Raw genomic sequence first — 10,364 nt, 5'->3', positions numbered from 1 at the left:
CTCCAGCTGTGGAAGGCTCAGTCTTGTATAAGTAAGTACCTTAAAGTGATATTTGAGTAAAAGTACAAGTATCTTAGCAGAAAATGACTTGTGTAGAAGTTGAAGTTACTTTTTAAAATAGTATTTAATTACCCTTTTCTTACATGTTAACATTTTACACACACTTTTCCACTACATGGTCCCAGCGCGACTCGACTCGACGCGGTTATTTTGCTTTTCCATTAGTGATAGTACCTGGTACTTTTTGGAGTATCTGCTCTGGCGAAGTTCCAAGCGAGCTGAGACAAGTGACGTCGTCAGACTGTCGCCCACTGATTGGTCAGTGACTGTCGTCACAGGAAGAGTCATGAGCACGACGTCCGACACAAGAATCAAAGCTAACGTGGTGCTGAAACTGTAGATCAGTTCAAAACGACTTTAAAGTCCTGAAAACTTGTGCTAATCTCCAACATTTAGCAAAGGAAATGTCTAAAATATGAATATTTAACAGAGGAGTCTGTTGTATTTAGCGACAGGAGTCTTTGCTTCAGTCATGCAGGAAGTTCTTCTGTGATTCTGTGGACAAATCTTTTTTTAATCCACTGAGTCTAATGATTCAGTTACAGCAAAAACAACTGTTTTACAAGTCACTGGTTTGTGTGTTTGTGTCACGGCAGTTTCATGCAGCCGTGCTGCAATAACTCCGCCCATTAATGGAAAAGCAACCCAAGCTGTGAAGAGTCGAGCCGTGTCGAGGCGAGATGAGGCGGTACTATGTGGTGGAAAAGCGCTGTGTATACATATATATTATGAAAAACCAAACCAAGCAGAAAGCAGGACGAGACAAAAGGACAAATCCTGTGTTTATCACTGTTTAAAGTTGAACTGCTTTGCTACAACACACTGAACCCTGGACCACACACACACACACACACACACACACACACACACGAGTGTGTACGAGTGTTTGTTGGTCTTTATCTATTGACGTCCGGAAGTATTTGTGATTTTGTCTGTACACAGTGAGTGTGATAAGGCCAGGAAGAGAGTGTGGACACAGGATGTTGAGTTAAACACTGCGACAACACGAGCTGAGCTTATCACACAGAGCGGCAGCCATAACACACACACACACACACACACACACGCACACACACGGATCCATAACGGCAGCCTGCAGAGAGAGAGAGAGAGAACACTATTAACACCGAAGAGCCCATTTTCTATTTCTGTCCTGGACGGTTTCTCCTTCACAAAGGTTGTGAATGAGGTTTAGAAGCTTGTTTTTTTGTTATTTTCTTTATTTATCTCAAAACAAAACTAAGAACTGCTTTTCTCCATTACTATATTAAAACATATATACAGAGGCTGTAAGAATGTCTTATATTTCCTTTGACTGGAAAAGTCTGTAAAAAGTACTGACATTTATAAAAATCAGATTGAATTTGTGATATTTGGAAATACGTTGCAAAAGTTCTCTTAGCTCGTTTTTAACTAAAAAACTGGTCTATGTTGTGACTTCTGCACAAGTATCTCTACTCTAATATCAAATGAATTATAAGTTTTACTCAACAACACAGAAGACAAAAAGAACAACACATATATGTTGTCCATATAAGGACAAGCACACAGGGTTAAAGGCACAAGGAAAATGAAATGCATACCCTAAAGAAATGTACTCGCTGTTGAACCTCAGCAGTGTAAGGTTAGGGTTAGTTAGGGATGTTATTTATGTGTGTGTGTGTGTGTGTGTGACACTGAGAAATGATTTGACTGGAAAAGTCTGCGACAGAGCAGATCAGGTAACAACCGAGCAGAATCCAAGGTCACGGACGACACAGCACCCACAGAGGGGAGACCCACACCCACACCCACACCCACACCCACACCCACCCACCCCACCCTCCGTGGTTCCCCGCTGAGTTTCACTGCACACAGACACACGGAGCTCATGGTAAACATGAACACATTAAATAATATACTGAAGGAAACTTTATTGCCTTCACTGCACACAGACAGGAATTTATTTTTTTAATGAGACATCATTTCATCAAATCTTTCCACAAATGAAAAGAAATTGTGAGTCTGTTCACAGTAGATTTAGTCGTCCTGTCAACATGCAGTCAGGCACATAAAACGCTCTTATTGTGATATTGTTAGAGGTTTTCTGAGGCCCCAGCATCCTGAGCTCCACATGCAGACAGGAGGGGCCCCCGCTTTCCCTCCGCCCGTCTCCACTGCTGCTGCTGCTGCTGCTGCTGCTGACGACTGGCCCTTGTTATTTATTGCTCTGTAATTTCTGCAGACTAATTGATTTGGCTCAGCTTTCAGGCAGCGGGGAGACAGGAAGTCAGGCAACCGAGAGGCTGTGTGTGTGTGTGTGTGTGTGTGTGTCTGCGTGTGTGTGTCTGCGTGTGTGTGAGAGAGAGAGACAGTGAACAATTGTGGAGGAGAGAATGAAAGTGTGTGAGACTGGTGAACACATGTGCTCTGTGTGTGTGTGTGTGTTTGACTAAATGAAAGCAAAGTAAAAACACAACTTTCCTGTCAATGTAAAGTTGAAATGGTGAAGATTTTATTAAAGTCGTGTAAATCACGGTCTTTAGAATAAGTCGCGGCTGTTGTTGATGCTTCTCCGTCATTTTAGTGGAGATTTAACGGGTTTGTGACTCCGCCTCTCGCCCTCGTGCAGGATAAAGTGGTAAATAATTTAATTGCCTTCACTGTCATGACCATGAAAGCTGGTGGTGTTTAGTTTCCTGTTTTATTTTGAAATTTCAGGTAACTTGCTGCTTCCCCTTGTGTTTTCCCGCCAATCTGATTGTCTGCCCCGCCCTGATTGTTTCCACCTGTTCCCCATTACCGTGTGTGTATTATGGTCTGTGTCTGTTGCCAGTTTTATCTTCTCTAGTGGACCAGCGAACCAGCAGACCACAGGACCAGTGGACCAGTGGACCAGTGGACCAGAGGACCAGAGGACCAGCGGACCACGTGCTACGGTCTCGTCAGGTTTTTGCACTTTTGTCAAACCCTTGTTGTTTCTAGTGTGATTTTGTTTGTTAGCTTTAGCCGTGTTTTTTGTTTCACTTTGAAAATGTTTGTTTGTTTTTCACTTTGTCTCCCGAGTGGTGCAGTTGGGTCCAAGTCCTTGTCCCGGTGTGACACTAGCAGTGGCTATGAGTTCATACGAGTGACGTCCCCAGATCCAGAACTTCAGATCAGTATTTCACACTTTGCAAATCAAAGCTGCTAAACTATCAACAACCAGAAGATTAAACATCAGAAAATCCTGCTGTGTACTGAACAATGCAACTGAAATGATGATATTTATTCCTCTTGACGGGAAACTGTGACGTCCAAGAGCGAAGAATGGCTTTAGGGTGAGTTAAACCCCTTCAAAAAGTTAATTCATTCATTGTCTACCACTTTATCCAATCCCAATCACCAGTCCATCACAGACACGAGCAACCATTCACTTTTTCACACCTTCATTTAGAGCGTCCATTTAACCTCTGCATGTTTTTTTGAAGGAGTATTAAATGTGTATATAGTACATAGAAATAAATTAAAATGTGTATATAGTACATAGAAATAAATTAAAATGTGTATATAGTACATAGAAATAAATTAAAATGTGTATATAGTACATGGAAATAAATTAAAATGTGTATATAGTACATGGAAATAAATTAAAATGTGTATATAGTACATAGAAATGTATATTTGAGTACACACACACACGGGGAGAACATGTAAGTCCACACAGAAAGGCCCTCAGTCGAACCAGGATTTGAACCTCTGACCTTCTTGCTGTAAGAACATAAATATGCATGATGAGCGGTGAGTCTGTGTGGATTTAATCGTAACCACATCAAATAAACAACTCTGTGGTTTACAGGAAAACAACCATGAAGCAAATGAAACATTAAATGTTAGTAATGACTCGTAAAGACCGTCACACACGTATGATCCTGAGAACCAAACAATGTTTCAGCATCAGATTTCTACAATTTATAGCTGCACACTAAGTGGTTTCAGGTCACAAAACCAGGGTTCAATTAAACGATCCCCCCAAAGACACTTAGTGTTAGTAAAGGTCAGCGGCTCGGTGAGATCAGCCTGCTAAATGTAAAAAGCATCTTTAATGACGGGATATTCTCTGTGAGCTGAGATTAGTGGAGAGGTTTTTCGGGGAACTCTCGGAGTCTCTGCCGTCCAAACTGTCCCTGGTGTCTCGTTATGAGCAGACGCTCCATGGACAGCAGGAGGACAATTAAACTCAGCCTCTGCCAGAGCATGTTTTCACTCATCTGCGCTCAGTGCAGCCAACGTTAACTCATAATTAAAAGCTCTTTTACATCAATTCTGCACGTTGAGCTTCAAACGCGTCTCTGTGCTGCTGCTGCTGACAGAGGTGACGCTCGCCCTGCAGCGCGTACGTGACCTCCGGTCTCTCTGCATCTGTTCTGACTTCAGATCACAAACACAGTCAGTACGGACCTGGAATTCTTAAAATTAAAAATTAAATTAAAATGCAATTTATATGTGGAATCCACACACGTTGGAGACGTTAAACATCTTTAAGCTCTGAGTAGCTCATGTCGTCACATAATAAAAACTCTGAACTGAAGATTAATTTAAAAATATAGAGCGTATCACATTGAAATTGCAATATTTGTCAGAATGAGATCATTTCACAACGTCCTGAAATATTTGTGCTAATGTTTGTTGTCAGGAACTCGTGTTTGTCTCTGAGAGAGAAACAAACTATGTGAATAATCACATCCACCTGGAAAAATAACAAAAACAAAACAGATTTCATAACCTAAGTGAAAAGTTCTGCCTGTCTGAATGTTTTATTTTGAGCCTTTAAACAAATAAGTCCATTTATTTTGCTTTTAAAGATGAAGACGACGACTTTATGCCTTCAGGGTGACATCTGTGCCATTTCCTGTTTTATTTTGAAGTCTAACACTCATCTCTCGTTGCAGATACTTCCTGTCAGGTTTCCACACCCACTGGTTTGATGACAAGCCCCGCCCTCATGGCGAATCACCTGTGTTCAGTTCAGCACACCTGCAGTAACAGTTCCAGCAGGTTTCCCTGGTCAGACTCTTGTTTTCTTTAACTCTTTCCTCCACCTTTGTGTTTGAGTGTCCTCCACTTCCTGCTCCAGTTGTTACAGTAAGTGTGTCTGAAAGTGATTTTTGAGTAAAGGTCCAAGTGTGTCACCAGAAAAGGACTTTGTTTCAGATAACACGGGAGACAAAAAGTCCAAAAACAAACAATTGACATGGACTGCAACATGTTTTTTATATATCTTAAAGAAATGCTCAGTAATTTCTGGTGATAAAACAAAATATTGTGGCATTTCACTGGTTGCACATCAAATCTAACATGTGGTTATTACGGTAATTTGACGCGTGCTGTTACAGGAAGTCGGAGAATCAGCGTATTTGTCACCAGAAACGAGAGAGTTGGGAAAACACGGCTGTACTTAATGTCCAAAAACAGGCCAAAACAATAGAAACTGAGACAAAAACTCTAACAAATGTTACTTTAAATAGGTTTCATACTGTTCTTATTTCAAATTTAACACGCAGAATCTGGTGTTCCTGTACAACTACAGTGTTAAATGTTTATACACTATTTTAACATGCAGTAAATTGTAAATAACTGCCAGATATTGAAAGTTATTCTGGAATAAACGGCAAAAACAGGACATTTTCTGGTCCTTTTATGGCCAACGTGTGGTTATTACAGTAATTGGACTCACGCTGTTACAGGAAGCAAACCAATCAGCATCTTTGTCACCAGAGAGGAGAGAGTTGGAAAAACGTCTTTTTTTTTTTTAAAAAAAAAAAGGTCCAGTTTTAGTCGTGTAAACACACTGTGTGTCTGAGTACAACACACACACACACACACACAGAGAGAGCCAGCTGGATCCGTGCGACTGCTGCAAAAGCATGTTTTAACCATGACTCTGAAAGTATGTGAGGGAGCGTCTGCTTGTGCTCAGCACACAGAGTTTCTGTCGCTCTTATTTTTTTATTTCCTGTGTGAATTTTCTACTCTCACTGTCAAATAAAGTTCAAACTTAATCAAATGTAAATAAATTATAATGTCATTTATTGTTATGTGAAAACCCTTTAACCCCAAAGTCGGTCAGCGCTGCCTGGGGCTCCGGCGTAAATCAGATGATGGGATCAGCTTCTGTGGTTTTGGAGACGCTTCCACCACCTCTTTGGCTTAAAACAACTCTGTAACGCTGGATGACCTTAAAAGAATGTTCGTGTGGTTTCAGCGAACGACCGTAAACGTAGAATGATGCGGTCGAGGAGTCAGAGACAGAGAGCGGCAGTGAGGACGATTCTCAGAGGTGAGAAGGAGAAATAACGGCAGATGTCGTCCAGGCAGGGGGTCGGACTCATCCCTCCCCGTCCACATGACTTATTACCTCTCACTCTGTCTCTGTCTCTGTGAGACAATGTTTCAGATAACACGCGAGACACATGTCCAAAAACAAACTAAACTCTGCTACATGTTTTTATATCTTAAACAAATGCTCAGACAAAATTAAAAAAGAAAGTACTAAAACCAAAATGAAGCGATGGTCAGTTACCTTGAATAGAAATACCTGTTTCTACGGGTTTAAAAGTTCACTACTCAACAAAATCTGTTTTAACTTTGAAATGTCACATATTCAATCTTAATCTGGTGGAGCGTGAACTGCAGATCAAGTTTAATAATCCTCATGATTGCTTCATAAATGTCCTGTAACTAAGACTTTCAATATCTGCCAGTTATTTACATTTTACTGCATGTTAAAGTCGTGTATTAACACTTCAAAATGAAGATAAACACTGTGTGTGTGTGTGTGTATGTACACAAAACACTAGGTTTTGCATGTTAAATTTGAAATATAAACAGTATAAAACATATTTAAAATAATATTTGTTTGCAGTTTTTGTCTTAATGTCCAAAAACAGGGCCAAAAAATTGACTGAACCCTTGTCTCTGGTGACGAAACCGCTGATTCGTCTGCTTCCTGTAAGAGTGAGTGAAATTACCGTAATAACCACACGTTGGCCATAAAAGGACCAGAAAATGTCCTGTTTTTGCCCATTTTTCCAGAATAACTTTCCATATCTGCCAGTTATTTACAATTCACTGCATGTTAAAATAGTGTATTAACATTATTAACACACATGAACACCAGATTTTGCATGTTAAATTTGAAATATGAACAGTATGAAAAGTAACATTTGAATCTTTGTCCTGTTTTTGGAAACGTATGTACAGGTGTTTCTCCAACTCTCTCCTCTCTGACAAAGACGCTGATTGGCCGACTTCCTGTAACAGCGTGAGTTAAATTACCGTAATAACCACATGTCGACTTCGCTGGGATTTTTCCCGATAGCACAAACTTTCACGTAATTACGGGGATGTGAAATGTGATCTGCGATACGCTCGGTGTTAAATAAGAATACAAAACGTTATTGTGTTATTGTCTTCTATAAGAACATAATCCCACATACAAGTATTGTAATATACAAACTAAAGTGAAGATTTGTGACTCAACAGCACTGAGTTAAAAAGTTAAAATACAATATGTCAAGTTTCTTTAATAATTTTTTATTTCGCCCACAAATATGTGACATGACATAAAACTCTTGCTTTTAACTGTTCACATACATTTAATTGGGTCTCTTTAATTTCACTTTAACTGGAGTTTACAAACGAATGAAAACGACTTTCTGCTCCTTTAACGGTTAAGATATAAAGAACAGTTTTTCAGTGTTTCAGAGTTGCACAGATGCAAAGAGGCTAAAAGCTCCAGGTTTGTCCACACGTGTCTCTGAACCACCGCGACGCCGTCTCTCTGCGGTTTAAAGATCTCGACTTCATGTCTGTTAGTGCTTCAGCGACCACATCACACGTCCATCCACACACGGCCATGTGTGAGCAGCAGTCATGTGTGGTGGCTGGTAATTGCCCAGGCGTCACTGAGTGGGTGTGTTTGTATGTATATATAATGTGTGTGTGTGTGTGTGTGCACTGTGTCTCCGCACTGTGTCTCCACACTGTGTCTCCACACTGTGTCTCCACACTGTCTCCACGCAGTCTCCGCTCTCTTGAAGCTGCAGACAGTTTCCCATTAGACACTCCATTACTGTCAGAGCATCAGAGGCAGAACCCTGCAGCGTGAGCGTGTTTCATCCGTCAGAGGTGAACATTAAAGTTATTAATAATGTGTTCATAATAAAGCCATAAAGACATCGTTTTAAGCAGGTTTATGCAGGGATGATACTGTAGCCGTCATTTGTCTTCATACTGTTGCATCTCGAGTGATTTCTCTCTAAACCCGACGCACTGTACGTTTTAATGTATCGACTAATGCGACCACATCCCACCACACGAGGCTCCGTCTCCGTGGAGATCACAGTGGGTCAGCAGCAGTTTGTGGTGTGCAGATATTTCAGCGTGCAGGAAATCCAGAAACCACTCCAGGAATGTTGAGTGATCACGCTCGGCTCCGCTCGTCAGCCAAATCAAGGCCAGTGTTGAGGAACTTGGATTTCTTCGATTTCCTTTACAATGTCAGTTTAGTCTGAAACATGAAGAGCTCTAACTGTGACAGGACAAACATGTTCTCTGGGTTTCACGGCAGGATTTACAAAGATAAACGAGGTCCTAGTGTGGAAGTGACGGAGCTGTGAGGCTTCTCTTCTGCACAATCGTCTCATTTAAAAGACTAAATACACGCAGATAAAGCTACGACTGCATGTTTGTTGGACTCTCGCTGGCCTCGGTGTTCTGTGCCACAGTAACTGTCTCTGGATCAAACCCAGAAATAACAGAAGAGAAAATGAGACAGAAATTCAGACTGGTACAATTTTCTGGACCAACGAGGAGACAGATTTTAGGCTTAAGTATATTTAAACAGACAAACACACATTTGTGCTTCACATCGCTGTAATTACACGACATGTTTGTGCTACTGGAAAATAATTCCGGTTTCTGAAAAGCTGCAAAGTCACATGTCAAAGCTTTACCGTGTGGTTATTACGGTAATTTCACTCACACTGTTTCAGGAAGCCGGAGAATCTGTGTCTTTGTCACCAGAGAGGAGAGAGTGGGTAATAATGTCCAAAAATATGTTTTATACGTCATACTTTATGTTTCAAATTTAACACGCAAATTGTAAATAATTTGCAGCACATTTTCTGGACCTTTTTTATGGTTAAAATAAGCAAAAAGGAGTTAAAGGATTAAACGTGAAAGTATGTGACATAATCTGAGCTGATTTAAACCTGATTTGAAGCCTGTTATCATGAAATAAAGTCATCAGGGTTTCAGCGTGTGTATCCATGATGCGGCGTTGCTGATAGTTTTGACACTGACACGTGACCATGTGACCAGATGGTGGATAAAGTGGAGAATAATTTGTGGTGAGGACTCTCAGGAATGTCAGGAAGAAGAAAAGAGAGAAAACCTCGATGCTGTTACATGTTTTCCTGTTTGCTGACAAACACTGCAGTGGTTTCAGGGAGAGAACGGTGCTTTACTGCCCTCTAAAGTAAAATCACAGAGAAAATCAATAACAGTCAAACACAGGCTGCTCAGAGGTGGTGTCGGGGGGGGGCGGTGCAAATACACGCCCGCTTGAGGGCCTCATAAAGGCTTGTGCCGTCCCTGGTGCCCCCCACTTTTCAAACAGGGTTGATTTTTATTAAAAAAGAAAATATCCAAATGTCAGCGAGTGACTGGACGTCCGTCCTTCTCTCTGTTTTCCAGGTAAATCTCTGCGTTATCAGACTAATTATCTAATCTGTTCTTCCTCTCTGCCTCACTTCTCCTGCAGCAAAACAGGAAGGCAGGATTAGAGCGACGCGCTGCGCCGAGATCCGGAGAGACCGGACGAGTTGCTGGGTGGAATGCACACACACACACACACACACACACACACTCACACACTCATGAGAGTGAGAGTCAATTTGAAAACACAGTCCACACAAACACACTTTCACTTAATATTCACCAAGATAAACAAGCGCCATTAAATCCATTAAGTGATCATTAGCAAACAAACACCACAAATAGCTCAGGGAGAGAGGAACTCAGTTTGTGGATCTAATAAAAACAAAATGAGAAGCAAAGAGCCAAGAAAACAATGAGGGCCTGAAAGTGCAGCCAGGAAACACCGCGGCGACGTTTATGAGCGGCATTAAAGGTTCAGAGCCCAGTCATTATGCGGAAGAGGTGCTTATTATGGGCCCCTGTTTTATATGGGAGGAAACAAACGCTCCCCTGTGACTCACATGTGAGCTGAAACTCAAAGATGCAAAACAACAAGTTAAAAAAAACACACAAAAAGAATTTTA

Source organism: Solea solea, chromosome 4, assembly GCF_958295425.1.
Source record: "Solea solea chromosome 4, fSolSol10.1, whole genome shotgun sequence".
Classification (NCBI taxonomy): Eukaryota; Metazoa; Chordata; class Actinopteri; order Pleuronectiformes; family Soleidae; genus Solea; species Solea solea.
Note: the sequence above shows the minus strand (reverse complement) of the source record.